Genomic DNA, 16,619 nt, shown 5'->3' on the forward strand with positions numbered 1-16,619 from the left:
GGGCACCAGGTTGCCCAGGACTGGCAGACACTCCACCTGTGTGGCGGCTCCACAACAGGTCCATGTATAGCTTTCCTTCCTTCCTTGGGCGAGTCCTTGTTTTGCTGTAAGACGGAGTTACAGAGAGAAAATGGTGAAGAATGACAGAAATCATCCACCTGCTAGTTCAGTCCCTACGATGGCCGAAGTACCGGAGCTGGGAGCCAGAAACTTCCTTCAGGCCTCCCACGTGGGCTCAAGGACTTGGACCACTGCCCGCTGCTTTCCCAGGCCAGTTAGCAGGGAGCTGGATCAGAAAGGGAACAGCTGGGGCACACTGTGTCTGTGTGGGAAGGCAGCTCTCTGGGAGCCACCTACTCCATGGCGCCTCAATACTGGCCCCCATGTACTTGTTGAGTGGCGAGTGCGCGTTCCCTTGGGGTCCAGGCCTCGGTCACTCTGCAGCCGTCACTGCAAACACAAGATCTGACTCCCGGTGGGCCATGCAGACTCCCCACCTGGGACCTTGAGCTGGCTGACCACACACAGCACCCGCTGAGCCATCCTCTGCAGAGGGACCCAAGCCGGGGCCCCTCCACCCTTCCAAGAACCCTGACCTCCCCATAGCTGGGTGACCCTGCTCACTCCTGCAGCCCTGGTTCAACAGCCAGTCCCTCTCTGCTGTTGCAATTGTAGCAAGTGTGCAGGAGAAAAATGGACGCTGGGTTAAGCCCCTCCTTTTTGCAGCCTCTGTTGTTAGTTTTTGTTAATCAGCCCACACAGTGCCTTGTGGCTGCCATTCCTGGACTATTTGACACAGTGTCGTTGGCCGCCACCTCCTTCGGGACCCATTCGGGCTGGAATCCCACCGTGTGGCCCTGGATACGGCTGCCATAGTGGCCTCAAGCTGGAACTTGAGGCTGTGGCGAATGCAGGGTACACAGGAGGGGTCCTGCCCCAGGGTCTGGGTCTATGGAAGCAACGCCCAGGCCTGAGCCTAGGGCAGCCGCGCACACACCAACTGCAAGCTCGTCCGTGGATGCTGGGGCTTCACTGCGATGGCGCAAGTGTGTCACCGTTCACGGAGGGTGTGAACATGTCACGTTCCGTGAATCAACATGTATTGCACATGATGGAAGTGCACCGTCACATCTCAGTTCCCAGGAGAGCAGTGAGGGCAGCACGTGTTCTACGTCAGATCATGGTTTCTCCGCGTGTCGTGTGATTCCACAGCCTGTGAGCCACTGGTTTTCAGCAGAAGCACCGCACCCAAGGCAAAGCCTATGCTCTCGTACCCACAGCCATCCCAGGAATGGAGTCGGTCCATGAGCCCCGTGGCTGCTTCAATGGAGGTGTGTTCACAGAGGTGAAAGGGCGACCCCTATGGACTAGTCAGAAGTCATCACCGCCCGTCAGAAAGTACAGGTGAAAGAAAGGCTGGATTCCTCCCGTTTCACGGGGAAAGATCCTCCACAGGCAAAGGAAAGGTAGAAGAGGGAAGGAGGGGAGAATAGGGGAGGCAAGGAGGGGAGAGTAGGGGAGGGGAGAGTAGGGGAGGGGAGGGGAGAGAAGGAGGGGAGAGTAGGGGAGGGGAGGGGAGAGTAGGGGAGGGAAGGAGGGGAGGGGAGAGTAGGGGAGGGAAGAGTAGGGGAGGAGGGGAGAGTAGGGGAGGAGGGGAGAGTAGGGCAGGGGAGGAGACAGGAGGGGCGGGGAAAGCGGGCCTGGCTCCACGCCCCCACCTGCTCCCTCAGGTGGTCTTTGGACTGTATTCTTTGTGCTCTCCTCGTGCTCAGGAAGGAGGTAGGAGCAATCCTGGAGGGAAATTCCCGAAGGAATGCTCCCAGCTCCAGGCTGTCCTGGAGGAGCAGGACAGGGTTTCGCTGCAGCAAGGCGGTCATTGGCTTTGGGCTGGACTGAAGTGGACAGCATGCCCTCTTAGATGGACAAGCCCAGCGCATGCACACGCAGTGCCCCCGGAACCCCGTGGAGGCCAGGCAGCAGGAAGCTGGTCTAGCGGGGCTGCTTTCAGTGGCGGTGTGACCTCTCATAATTACACTCCCGTAATCACACACTCATATACACACACAGTCACAACAGCCACACACACTCACACATTTGGTGATGCTCACCCCTGACCACGTGTCAGGAAGGAACCACGTCGCACAGTGGTGGCTGTCACTGTTACTAAGCATGAGGTCACTGGAGTCGTACCCTGGCCTGTCAGCCACAGAGTTCCGAGTGGTTTTGAAAGGGGGTCTTGGGAAGAGCTGGGTGTTTTGGGGGTGCTGCTGCCAAGGCTAGGCCTGGCACATGCCTGGGCACCACTGCACCTGCTCTTGTCTACACTCACCACAGACACGACAGGCTGTGTGGCTCCAAAATGACGCAGGGGTCCCCAGATCCCCAGGGTCTGGGCTCTGCAGCCCTGCTCCCCACCGTGGTGTTCCAGGGGTGCAGGCTGCGGCCGCCCCTTCCACCCCGCGGCGCTGGCCAGCTCGGCCACTCTGCACAGTCTGCAACACACACTCTGTGCTGTGACGGGTGTGAAATTACATCAAGGTCATTTTTAATAACTGTCAATAGCCGGAGAGCGGCCGTCACCTTTATCGACACCCATGCTGAGGAGCTCGGGCTGCCCGAGGGGGCGCGGGGCGCGGGCCCTGCCTTCCCTGGGAAGGGGATCGTTATTGATACTGGCCAATTGGTATTGATGGAGATTTGATGAGCATGGTGCATCTGGGTCACTGCGCGGGGCCCTCCTGTCTGCGTCCCGGGAGAATCGGCATCAGGGCTTAAACAGCCACGCGTCCTGTCCCTGCCCTCCTCGCCTTTTGGGTGGCCTCCCGGGTGCAGCTGGGACACGAGCCTTCATCTGCCGTATCTGTTATGCCAAGCAGCATTCACCTGTGACTTCCCTGGCTTTGTTTTAGCTGCGAGGAGGGGTGCTGCTGCTGCTTTTTAAATTTTTTATTTATATTGTTGACAATCTCCACATAGTTAGTTACGGTAAAAAGGTTCAGGGCTATAGAGAGGTGGGTAAGACTATTATGTCCATATTGTTTCCTTCTTGTATCTGAGGTAAAGGGGGATATTGAGGGAGAAGGCCCACCCAGTTTCCCACCCACCCCAGGTCCCGGATGTGGGGCATGCTCTGAGATCCTTGCTCAAGTGGTTTTAATAGTTCACCAGTTATGAATTGTTGCCAGTTTCGCCACTCCAAGCACGAGGAGGTCGTTGAAGAGTCCACTGATTGACGTAGTCCTTCATAGAGTCTTCATTTGCCCAGTATTTCGCTGCCAACATATAGCTGAGGTGGTTGATTGACTTGTTCTTTCTTCTGTCTTTTCTTGGCTAGGGTTCTGAGTCCAGCAGTTCGATTGGGGAGATCCCCAAAGAAACTCTGAGGTATTCCCAGACCAGATTCTTGTATGTTCTAGCAAGCACAGGGCCCGGCACAGTCCATCGCCACGATCAGCTGGTGGTTGCAATTGCTGGGTCGGTTCTGGTTTCAGTCCCGACTTCCACTGGAACCAATGGGTGTTGCAGTCCAGCCTGGTTTTGCCCAGCACGTACATGGCCCTCACATAAACCAGTGGGAGCTGCAGCCTAGTCAGAGTGACCCACAATAACCCCCACCAGGCCCGCCCCCTACCCTGGTTTGCCAGTATGTATAGCAGACTAGTCCAGTCTGTCCCACATCCCATTTGGCTCTTGTACTTGTCAATGGGTATTAAAGCTTAGTTCCATCTAACCAGCTCAACTATCCAGCCCTCACGGATGTTGTTGAGTGCCTCTCTGTCTAGCCACCCCAGCCCCCATCCTAATTTTCATGCCCTCCCGTGGGAGTAGTTACCCAAGAAGGGGGAACCCACTATTTCCCTCCCGGGTCTCTCTCAATCCCGGTTTATGCACTCTTCGGGTGGTTCTGTGGTTTGACTTGACAGAATTAGCCCCCAGTGCCAGCTTCTGCCAGCTGATGCTGTGGCTAAGCCCAACAACCCTCACCCACTCTATGCTTGCACCAGCAGGAATAAACCTCCCAGCCTGGCTTTTCCCTGATCTAGTCCACATGCGGCGCACAGGTGTTGTAGCCCTGCTTAGTCTGGTCTGTCCCCATCCCAGCCCACGCTCTCCAGTGGGAGTAGCTGTCCAGCGAGGGGACCAGCCCCTTAATCCGAGGGGTGCTTCTTGCTCTGCACTTTGCATTCCCAGCAGTGTCTTAAATTTGAATGTGTCTTCCAAGTGGGGTGGTTTGGGATTTATTCCTGGAATATGAGGCTGCTTTCCCATGGGGTGGTTTGGGATTTATTCCTGGAATATGAGGCTGCTTTCCCAAAGATTTATTTTAATTTTGTTTGAAAGACAGAGCCAGAGAGATCTTCCATCTGCTGCTTCACTCTCCAAAAAGCCACAGCACCTGGAGCTGCTGCAAAGCTGGGGCAGGGGGCTCCTTCCAGGCCTCCCAGGTGGGTCCAGAAGCCTAAGGACTTGGCTCGTCCTTTGCTGCTTTCCAAGCCACAGGTAGGGGGCTGGATCCGAAGTGGAGCAGCCGGGACGCAAGCCAATATCCATATGGGAGCTGGTAGACACTTGGCCTGCTATACCATGGCGCTTGGCCCAAGATTTATTTTGTTTATTTCAAAGGAAGAGATGGACAGAGAGGCTGAAAGTCTTCTATCCATGAACTGGTTCAGTTCTCAAAACAAAGCCTGGAGTCCAGAACGCCACTGGTGTCTTTTACGGAGCAGCAGGGACCCGAGAGCTTGGGCCAGAGGAGCAGCACAGGTGGCTGGTGCGGAAGTGCAGCAGCCAGGACTGGGACCTGCACCCGGATGTCGAGACATGGTGCGGCCCTGCCTATGAGCAGCAGCCCAACCTGCCACAGTGCAACGCCATCCCCACCCTGGGGACTCTACAGTGTCCTGGGGTCCCTCACAGGCAGCTGGAACAGCTCTGTGCTTCCACCCAGACCGACGGCAGGGACAGAGCCACTGGCAGGGTTCTCTTGAAAACCTTGTGAGCCGACAGCTTTGAGAACACAACCCCAGATGAAGGCAAAGCCACTTTGCCTACAGGCGGAGAGCGAGGCTCACTCAGGCTGGGGACCCCCACAGAGACCAGAGGCACAGTGTGAGGCGTGAGTGAGGATTGGGGATTGACACCCATGTTCTTGCTCGGGAGTGTGGCAGTGCAGTTCACAGCACCGATGCTGCCAGCAGACTGGACGGTAACTTCTGGCTGGTCAAGACAGCAAAAACACAGAGGTTCAAATTCCACAGGAAGAGTCGTGGCAGTGTGGGCGACCTCAGCTCTAATTGCACAGGTGGAGTCGTGGCAGTGTGGGCGACCTCAGCTCTAATTCCGCAGGTGGAGTCGTGGCAGTGTGGGCGACCTCAGCTCTAATTCCGCAGGTGGAGTTGTGGCAGTGTGGGCGACCTCAGCTCTAATTCCACAGGTGGAGTCGAGGCAGTGTGGGTGACCTCAGCTCTGGCAGCTGCCTCCTGCCACACAACCGCAGCCGCAGCAGACACAAGTCACTGGTGACTCGGTTTCACACTTCGGAACATGCAGAGGAGGTCGCGCCAGGCCAACAGAGCAGGGCTCGGCAGGGCCGGGGAGCAGAGTAGCCGGAGGTGCGGGGAGTGGGGACGCGCCCCACTCCTGGAAGACCCTGGGGGCACTGAGTCACGTGGTCAGGGGTGAGCATCCCCAAATGTGAGTGTGTGTGGCTGTTGTGACTGTGTGTATATGAGTGTGTGATTATGAGAGTGTGAGAGTGTGCGTGTAACTGTGTGTGTGATTGTGCGTGCATCAAATGAAATATATGAAAGTGTGTGACTAGTGAGAATGAAGTGCGAATGCATGAGAGTGACACATGTGTGTAAAAGTGTCAGTGTGTGTACGACTATGTGTAACTGTTGGGTGAGTGTGAATGTGACTGAGTGTGTGACTGTATGAGTGTGGAAGTGATTTGTGTAAGAGTGTGAACATGTGAGTGTATGGCTGTAAGTGTTGGGTGACTTGTGTGAGTGTATGTGTGTGTGGGTTGCGAGTCCCATTTCTGGAACAAGCTCACGTCCGACGCCGGCCAGGACCAGGCCCTGGAAGCTACGGACGAGCCGTGAGGGTCAGAACCCGTGTTTGATGTCCCGGGGCAGCTTGAGTAAGTCGGAGAATTAGTGCTGCCACCATTAGACCTCATGTTTCTAATTTTGTGAATTTGGAGCAAGATAAGATAACGAGGAGAACAAATGCTCCCAGTGCTACCTTGCCGGGAGAATACACACACACACACACACACACACACACACACACAGCACTCAGAGCCCGGCACCACACACACACACACACACACACAGCATGCAGAGCCCAGCACCACACACACACACACACACACACACGGCACGCAGAGCCCAGCACCACACACACACACACACAGCACGCAGAGCCCAGCACCACACACACACACACACACATACACACAGCACTCAGAGCCCGGCACCACACACACACACACACACACACAGCATGCAGAGCCCAGCACCACACACACACACACACACAGCACGCAGAGCCCAGCACCACACACACACACAGCACGCAGAGCCCAGCACCACACACACACACACACACACAGCACGCAGAGCCCAGCACCACACACACACACACACACACACACATCCTGAGGAAGCCCAGCACCACACACACACACACACACACACACATCCTGAGGAAGCCCAGCACCACACACACACAGCATGCAGAGCCCAGCACCACACACACACACACACACACACAGAGCAAGCAGAGCCCAGCACCACACACACACACACACACACACAGCATGCAGAGCCCAGCACCACACACACACACACACACACACACATCCTGAGGAAGCTAGCACCACACACACACACACACATACACAAGCAGCATGCAGAGCCCAGCACCACACACACATACACACACACACATCCTGAGGAAGCCAGCACCACACACACAGGTATCCCACTTGCACATCAGCCTGCTTGCACACACACAACCCCCGGGCACAGGGTGTCATTTCCGCGGCTTGCGCCCCGTCTGCCTTGCCCTGTGGCTTCCTTCCCCACACCTGCAAACCTATGACAGACTCGGGCCCTGACGGGTCCAGTGTGGGTGTTTGGAAACTGATTTGTAGATATTTGTACTGTCTAGAAAATGTGCAAAAACAGACAAAATGTAGCTTGGGTTCCGCAGAGGAGGCAGGATGCCAGGGGTCAGGCCTGGCTCGTAGCTGACAGCCCTGCAGGGCCTTGCCCCGACAAGCATCTGGGCCTTGGGCGGGATGTCCTGGCAGAGGTGGTCCTCCATACCACCCCAGTGCCATGCCGAAGCTGTGGACTCGAAAGATGCTGCCAACGGCCACTGTGCCTGCTCGCAAAGGGAGGAGGGCCAGGCATGCGCTCACCACCTTCCTCTCCTGGCTCTTGGCCATGTGGGAAGGGAGTGGGCAGTGGGCAGCAGGGTGATTGCTGCCCCACCCCAAGGTGTCAGGTGTCAGTCACTCTTCCTATCCCCACCAGGAGCCCCAGCACCAGCACAGCCGGCCACTGGGTCGCAGACTGGACAAGCAGGCAGCCCCGAAGGGGACCCGGTGAGCAGACACCTGACGCAGTTGGCTGCAGGGACCCAGCCGTGGGCATGCCTCAGCTGCCAGCACATTCCTCGTTCGGCAGAGAGTATCTTGAATAATAAATTTCAGATGATCTCGCCATACATGTCTGCATGTGTAATAAATGAGTGTTTTAGTTCCTATTTAATTATCCACATTGGTGCAGAATTTTTTTAAAATTCCGATTTTAATTGCAAAAGTGCTGCCGGCTTCAGATTTTAATTGCAATTCACAAATGGTTGGACTGGCAGGGCTCCATTACAGAGAAAACAAAAATCATTTTAGTGGCAAAAGCAATGCCTTACCACAGATTTCAATTTCATCTTACGAGATCTGGAGTCATGCCATGTATTACAGGCACAAAAAGGCTGGTATAAGCCTCGGAGGTACCAGTTAGGGCACAGGTCAGCAAAGCCCATCACCCAAGGTCCCCTGGTGGCAGTCAAGCCAAGCCCATCACCCAAGGTCCCCTGGTGGCAGCCCAGCCAAGCCCGGCACCCAAGGTCCCATGGTCACAGGTCAGCCAAGCCCATCACCCAAGGTGTCCTGGTCACACGTCAGCCAAGCCCGGCACCCAAGGTTCCCTGGTGGCAGCCCAGCCAAACCCAGCACCCAAGGTCCCCTGGTCACAGGTCAGCCAAGCCCATCACCCAAGGTCCCCTGGTCACAGGTCAGCCAAATCCAGCACCCAAGGTCCCCTGGTCACAGGTCAGCCAAGCCCGGCACCCAAGGTCCCCTGGTCACAGGTCAGCCAAGCCCGGCACCTGAGCTGCTTCACACCCAGTGTCGTCCCGCAGGCACACGTCACTAGCCCCCAGCATGCCCTGCTGCTGGGTCGTACCTTCCCATGTGTCCAGTCTCCCTTATCCAGGGCTGACAGTGAGGGGCCTCAGCATGTGTCATCTCAAGAAAAAAGCAGACCCCAGCTTGGCCCTGACCTGTCTACCATGCCCTAGGCCACAACCGTGGGCTTGCTCTTCTGGGACAGGTTACAGTGCCAGCTGCCCTGGCACAGCCCCGCAACACGGAGCAGCCGTGACAGAAGTGGCTTCCGGCACTGCGGATTGCCCGCTGCGACACAATGTTAGCCCTGCCCATTCCACTTCCAGTACTGGTGCATGACCCTAATGCAAAAATACAACCGGACATCTATGAAAACAGCCGTTAATGTTGCTAGTGTGTTCCTACCGCCAAAGTGTATTTTAAATAAATATGAGTGGCAATGTGTTTAAAAATAATTTAAAAAGGAGTGCCCAGAGCAGAGCATTTGTGCTGGGTGAACACTGGCGTGCTAGTGGAGATAGACACGGGCCACGTGACATGCAAGCCCAGTGGCTCGGCACATTTCTGCCCCCACGTCCATGGACACCCACATTCAGGGGTGGCATTGTGGGGTGCCAGCTAGGGACACCACCTGCAGGCGGGCCAGAAGAAGCTCCAAGATCTTGGCCTTGGCCTGGTCCAGCCCTGACCGCTGTGGCCAGCTGTGGATTGAACCAGCAGGTGTCCCCTCAGCACCTCCTCTTTCTGCAACTCTGCCTTGCAAATACGTAAGTCCTAAAGCAATGTCTGCATCAGAGAGCCTGGGCTGGAGTCCTGGGTTGGTTCCTGACCCCGGCTTCCTGACAAGGCTTCCCTCAGCGGCATAGGTGGTAGCTCCGACCCCCGGGGCCCTGCCACACACACAGAACACAAGCTCTGAGTTCTGGGTTCCTGGCCTTGATCTGGCCCAGCCCTGACTTTGGGGGGCATGCGGGAAGTGACACAGCAGGTGGAAGTTCTCTCTGTGTGTTTGTGCACGCACCCTGAAGCCTGGTTCCCAGATGGCAGAGGCCAGGAGTCACAGATGCCGTAACAGGCACCAAAACTGAAGGTGATGAGGAGGTGGGCAGCTGGGGCTGCTCTGAGACTTGGGGGCAGCAGGAGTAGGCTACAGCACTGAGCACAAGGGAGCCGGCCATGGGACCTCAGAGATGCCAGCACCCACAGGCTGCGCTCACCAGAAGGGAGTCCTGGCACCAGTGTGGACACACCTCACACTGGGTGCTCACCTCACACTGGGTGCCCTTGCCACTTCAGTGTGCCCGGCTGCACTTGCCCGCCCTGTGCCCGAGGTGGCTGCGTTTTGGTTCCTGATTATATGCAGAGAGAGCACCGAAGCACGTGTGCTGACAGATGCGGGGGTGGGAGAGAAGGGGCAGTTGGGCCTCACTGCCAGGACAAGGCAGTGTTGTCTGCCATCGGGAGCCTGTGCCTGCCTGCTCACAAGCATAGGGCCCGTCCCCCGTGTCTCACAGGAACAGAAATGTCTCCATTTTGTCTTGAGCTGTGTGAGCCCCACAGGGACAGAGGCAGGCATCTCCCAGCCCCTCCCCACCCCCATTCTCTGCCCTGGAATGAAGCTTCAGCCTCCTGCAGGTGCTCGCGGTGAGAGCGACGCGTGCACCGTTGGGGATACAGGAAGGCCAAGCCCTGCCTGAAGTCCTGTCCTGCACGTTTCGTCTCAGCTCCCCGTCACCCCTTGCCTTCGTGCGCACGTCACAGGCAGCTTCTGCGGACATGGTTTAGCTCATCACCCGAGAGCAAAACGGTTTAGGGCCCCAGTGGCAGCTGCCGGGGCGACATCGGCTGACGTGAATGTCCCAGCTTTGTCTCCTCACGGGAACTCAGGGACAAAGGCTCCTGGAAGCACTGTCGCATTACCCACTGAATCAAACCCTTGACCCCAGCGAAGCAAATGAGACCTGAGTAATAAAGAAAATAATTCCATTATGTAACTGGGCGATGGGATAATGAGGTGCTTTGCTGAGTGATTTATTTGCTTGGTGTCTGCTCTACACTTAAATCAGGTCATGACAGCAAAGTTGCCACCCTGCAGATCCCTGATGGTGGGTGCCTCAGCTGCGTGTACGTGTGACACCGGAGCTGGGCCGAGTGGCTGCCTCCTCCTCACCCTCCTGGGCTCCAGAAGACCCTGTCCTGAGCTGCAGCTGGCAGCCATGCCCTCGGCAGCTGCGGGGGGACAGACAGTGACCACACGTGTGGCAGCTTCTTGGGAGGGGCTTCTCAGCTACCCCGTCACAGGGGACCCTCCGGCCCTGATGCTCAGGGTCCACCCAGGCAGGCTCCCCGCCAAACGCTCTCAGCCCCCTCCACCGCCTCTCTGACCGTGCTGCAGGTCTGCCGATTTGATTGCGTGTTCCACCGGTTCTACCACACCGTGACTCCCAGAATGTGTGACTCACTGCAAAATCATCGGCGTCGTGAGGAGCAGTGTGTAAATCAAGCCAGAAGGTGGACATGTAAGACAGACACAGCAGCACGGCCTGGGAAAAGCAGATTTTCCTTCAGTTCCCACAGGGTCTTAGACTCATGGAGAGAGAGGAGACAGAGATACTGAGAGACAGCGTGTAACGCAGAGGCAGGGAGAGACGGCCCGGCGCAGAGAGCCACGGGTGTGGGCGATGGGGGCAGGCAGACGCTAAGTCAGCAGACACATGTGTTTCCTGCCTGTTCGCATGCAAGCGCGAGCATGTGTGTGCATGTGTGTGCATGTGTGTGAATGGTGCCTTCAAGCACTTGGGACATTTATGCCATGAAGAAGCTATACACGCTTTCAGAATTCTCTGCTCCAAAAGAAACGCGAGCCCTCTCCCTTTGCTGTAGTCCCTCAAAGTGCCTTCAGAGCCTTGTGGAAACAGTGGCAGGTGTCCCCTACTCGCAGCTAGTCAGCCGCAGCACGGACTAACATCTTCTCAACATAAGACAAACAAATCAGAACGTAAACGGAGGTGGCGTTTCAGGGCCAGGCTGGTGTGGGCTTTTTCAGCTTGGTACACATACGGCTGTGTGTTCGGCAGTACTTATTTAATGCTTCCAATGGAGCGAAATGCCTTGGCTAATTTTGAATCTTCATTTACTGTAATTGTGGACCTAAACACTCCCAGTCGGAGTCCTTTTGAGATGGTTTTAAATTCAGCATGTGTGCACACGGTGGCTGCAGGAATGGCCCATTTAATTCTTCAGCAGTGCAGGCTCACTGCAGAAGCTGGTGGGGCCACCTCCCCCTCGCTCCCTCCCTCGCCCCCTCGCCCCTTCGCCCCTCTCTCATGCCCTCTCCCTCCACAGGCATTCCTTGGCACATCAAATCAACTATCTTCTCCCCCAATAAACAGTAAATAATTGCAACTCATTCCCTATGTCGCTATACATTTATGCAAAAACCACCATGCGCCTTTGCTGCGTTGGCTGCACTTGTCTCCCTTTTATTGCCTGAGACTCGAGGAAATTGAGCTTCCGGATCTTTCCAAGCTCTGTGCCTTGTGACAGGAGGATGCGGGCACGGTTCCCAGAGGCGTGGGGTGGTGGCCTGTACCCTGCGGTGCGGCCACGATGTGCCACAGTTTTGCCCAACGTCCAGGGCCTCGCCTGTGCTGACAGGTGACTTACTGTGCAGCTGCATGCCCAGCGGGGCAGTTCACCGCAGCGTGCGAAGGTGCCTGGTCCTGAGCAAAGGGCTCCAAGACAGAGAGGCAGGGGAGGACGCAGCAATTTGCAGGCACAGTGAGAACACAAAGCTGGATCGCAATTTGAATAAAGACTTGTAAATAAGTGGAGTATGTGCGGGGGAGAGTGAAGATCGCAGTCGAATACTCCCTAATTAGAGGACTGTTCACTGAGATATTATCTTCTTTAAATTGACTTGTGTCTACAAAATGCCCTAACTTTCCCATTTTATGAGGAAAAGTGTGAAATGAAAGGCAACGCCAAAGGCCGTCAGGTGCGGGAGGCAGGAAGCAGAACTGCCAGCAGGGAGCGCTCTCCTGGGACAGCCACCTTCAGGGTCACGGCTCCTGGGAGCCATGCCTGGGACACACGGGCCTCGGAGGGGACCCTCAGACCTTGCCGCTCTGCCTGTGGCACAGCTGTGCGCTCAACTGGGGATCCAGGGCCATGCACGCTGTGGCTCCAAAAGAAGGTGGGCTCCACGACACAAGCAGCGCGGAGCGTGGACTGTCCACCCTGGGACCCCGGGAACACTGCCTACTGCTGGGCGCTCCTGGAGAACGGGGGACCTAAGCTGACTGTCCCCCTCACTGCACAGTCTGCAGCCCCTGGCGGTCGCTACTCCATGTCACACAGGCGAAGAATCTCTATAATCTTAGATTCTATTCTGTTCTGGAATCTGCTTGGATTCCACGTGGCCCCAGCAGGGACACTGGAGCCTGGGGTTGGCTCTGTGCTGGTATAGACATCGGTGGAGACCGTGTGCTGTGTGTACACAGCAGGGCCAATGGCCATGGGGACAGTGCACTCCCACTGTCCAGGGGCGCCGTGTGTCAGAATGGATGGTTCGCTCGGAGCTCTGTCCATATCGGAAGAGCCAACACGTTATGGTGTGGGGCCCAGAAGGAGCACCTGGCTTCAGATCGGCTCAGTTCAGCTCTGGCCACTGCAGCCATTTAGGGAGGGAATCAGCTAACAAAGACTCCTCTGTTTCTCCTTTTCTCTGAAATGCTGCCTTTTAACTAAAAGACAAACAACCAAAAACTGAGCAAATGGAATTAAAAATATTTACTTCGGTGCAAAAATTTAAAAATGCTCCCATAATAAGGATTTAGGACTTTTATACTGAAATAAACTTGTCATATGCAATTTTTCCCCAATTTTTGAAAGTACCCTGTGCAAGATTTCAGCATGTGAACACAATGTCATCTACAGCAGCCACAGCTACCAGTGACCTCACGTCGGGCTCAGTTACAGCAGCCACCAGTGAGCTCATGTGGGCTCAACTACAACAGCCACCAGTGAGCTCACGTCGGGCTCAGTTACAGCAGCCACCAGTGAGCTCACGTGGGCTCAGTTACAGCAGCCACAGCCACCAGTGAGCTCACGTGGGTTCAGTTACAGCAGCCACCTGTGAGCTCACGTGTGGGTGAGCCCACGTGCGGCTCTCTCCCAAAGGCTTTCACTGACCCTTCATGGGCACAAGATTATGAGTGAGGACTCACAGTTCCTCCTCATTGTGAGACCAGCTGCTGAGCCCCAGGAGTGAGCACGAGGAGGCCGGCTGGGCAGTGGCCAGTGTTTCACTAGCCACGGACCAAAGCCAGCCATGCTGTGTGCTCCTGCCGGGCCCTGTGCACCAGGGGCTTCAGCCTTTGCTGGCTGCCACACACTGACTTTCTTCTTTTTAAGACTTACTTATTTTTATTGTAAAGATAGATCAGACTTACAGAGGGACAGAGAAAGATCTTTCATCCAATGGTCCACTCCCCAAATGGCTGCAATGGCCAGAAATGAGCTAATCAGAAGTCAGGAGCCAGAAGCTTCTTCTAGGTCTCCCACAAGGGTGCAATGTCCAAGAACTTGGGCCATCCTCTGCTGCATTTGCAGGCTACAGGCAGGGAGCTGGATGGAAAGTGGAGCAGCCGGGACACAAACCTGTATGAGAATTAGCCAGCTGAGCCATCGTTCGAGGTCCACATACGATTGTCTTGCTTACAGGATGCCGTTTGCCTTGAGGCTCAGCACCCCGACTCGCACACACACGTGCCCTTGAGAGCATGTTCCCCAGCACTGGGCTCCTCTCTCCCCACTCTGTTACCCCGGTCCACTGTGTGGGTGTTTTTCGTTGTTGCCTCCTGCTGCGTCTACTGGCGGCCCTTCCTCACACCCCAGTGACCGAGGACCTCCCCACCCGCCCGCCATCCTCTGCTGCCTTTAGGACTCTCATTGCTTCCTCTCCGCCACGTCTGTCCATGCGCAGTCAATTGTCTCCGTCTGAACGCCGATCCAGTTAGCTAAGAACACTTAAGAAGATGGAGATGAGCCCGAAACGCAAGCGTCTACCTCCCCAGGTATCTGAGGTACCATTTTCATTGCCTCCCAGATCTAATAAATGCTTGGACCTAGTTGTAGCTGTCTGCATTCGGTTCCGCCGTGCGGTCCATTTCCCTGTGTTCATTACCTCTGTCGGTACGGAGGTTTTAGATGTATCAGCACCCGAGGGAAGCGGCTTTGCTCCTTGGTTTACATCCATGGTGGCGAAGCCTGCATCAGCTTTCCTGGCCTCCCAGGGAAGCGGCCGGCATCCTTCTCCACAGTGCGGGTTTGTGGTGCTGCAGTATCTTGGCAAACACACATGGCGCCGGCATTCCAAGCACACCCTGACGTCCTCTGTGACTGTGGCATGGAGGGTTGGTACCTGTGGGCAAAGATGACATTCTGCCACTCCTCAGGGGGCATCCTCTGGGTTTGCACAGCTCCTCTGCGCGCATAGCTCTGGCCATATGTGCACCTTCCAGCAGTCCTGGGTTGGTTCTCTGCCATCTGGTCTGCAGGGGCAGGCCATCCACTCTTACGTGCCGGTCTGTTAGTGGCTGGGCCACCTGGGTGGCACATCCTTCTCGATGAGACCCACCGTCTCTGGTCTCTAAATGGTAATATGATGATGCTTTCCGCACTCAGCCTGCTAACTCATGACACATGACTCCAGGGGTTTCCTAATATTGGACCTCTACCCCCTTCGGGCAAGGTTTTGAAGTCAGCTTAGGGGCCGTTACCGTGCTGCACACAGACGAGGGGGGCATTTCTGCATAGTATACTCTGCTTGGGAACTATCTGGCCTTTCAAAGTTCACAACAGCCCCCCGTGATCCCATCCGAGGTCTGATGGAGTTTGCGTCTCTTGGTGACTGTGTCCCTGTTAGAAGCGCATTCTGCAGGATTTCCACCTGGAGAGATTCCTGGGGAACATGGACCCTTCCTGTAGTGTTTTACACGGTTCTTAGTAAGTAGAATTAGTTTTATTCATTGTTTTGCATTTTCATTCATAAAAATGTATTGAAAGACAAGGAGAGATGGATTCTGATTTCCTCCCCGAATGCCCACCGCTCCCAGGACTGGCCCAAGCGGCAGCCGGAGCCAGGAACTCGATCTGAGTCTCCTTCATGAACGACGGACACGCAGATGCTCAGCGTCCTCTGCTGCCTCCGCGGGCATGAAGCAGGAAGCTGGGCAGGGTGCAGAGACAGAGCACCAGCCCAGGCGCTTAACCCCGGGCACGGCTGTGCCGCTGTGCCAAGTGCCCAGTCCCCCTTTTATTTGATTAGGTAATGGTGCGGCTAAAGAAAATTCAGACTTACTATGTAAACTTTCTCACTGATTTCAGCTTTTATATTCGTATCTGCTGCCACGCCCTTTCTTTGTTTCTATCTCCTGCGTTGTGTGCGTCTGTGCTTTGCGCTGACACGGCCTCCTGTGGTCGCAGCTTAAGCAGCCCTGGTAGTGTCTGAGGTTGAGTCGATCGTCCTCTACATCACGGCTGGCATCTCTCCCTTCACTGAGTATTCTCTATTTACTTATTTGAGGGACAGAAACCAGAAAGAGCTAGAGAGATGAATATCCTATCCCCTGGTTCGCTCAACATGGGTCTGGAGCCAGACACTGGGGATTCAGTGCAGGTCCCTCATGGGGTGACAGGAACCCCCGCCTCCCACTGCTTCCTGGGGCTGGGATCGGAGCCCAGGCACCCCAACATGGGATGCAGGAAGCTCAACTGATGCCTTAACGACGAGGCTGGGGACCTGTCCTGTTAGAAGGGTCTCTTTGTCATGTTTCTGTTTGAAGAACTTTTGGTTTTTTAGTTTGGCATTGCTTTTTAGTCAGTGCACCCGAGAGTATTGTTTGTGACATGTCTGGGTACAGCCTAATGATTTGCTCCCAGGCTCTGTCTTACATGAAGAAGTGTGACTAGTCATCGGTGGCCTTTTGTCCTGCACCGTTCATCCTGATGCAGCAACCCGCCTATTACATGGTGCCCATGAGCCGTGGCGTGCGGCACTTCAATATGCCCTTGTCACAGTCATGCTTTTTGGCTTAAATTAGATCTGGTTTGATATGAAGATTGTTGCACACACTCGCACACTGATGCACATTTGCACACACTCGCACAGTCACACACTCGCACACGTGTGCACACTCGT

This window comes from Ochotona princeps, chromosome 18 (assembly GCF_030435755.1).
Source record: "Ochotona princeps isolate mOchPri1 chromosome 18, mOchPri1.hap1, whole genome shotgun sequence".
In the NCBI taxonomy this organism is placed as follows: Eukaryota; Metazoa; Chordata; class Mammalia; order Lagomorpha; family Ochotonidae; genus Ochotona; species Ochotona princeps.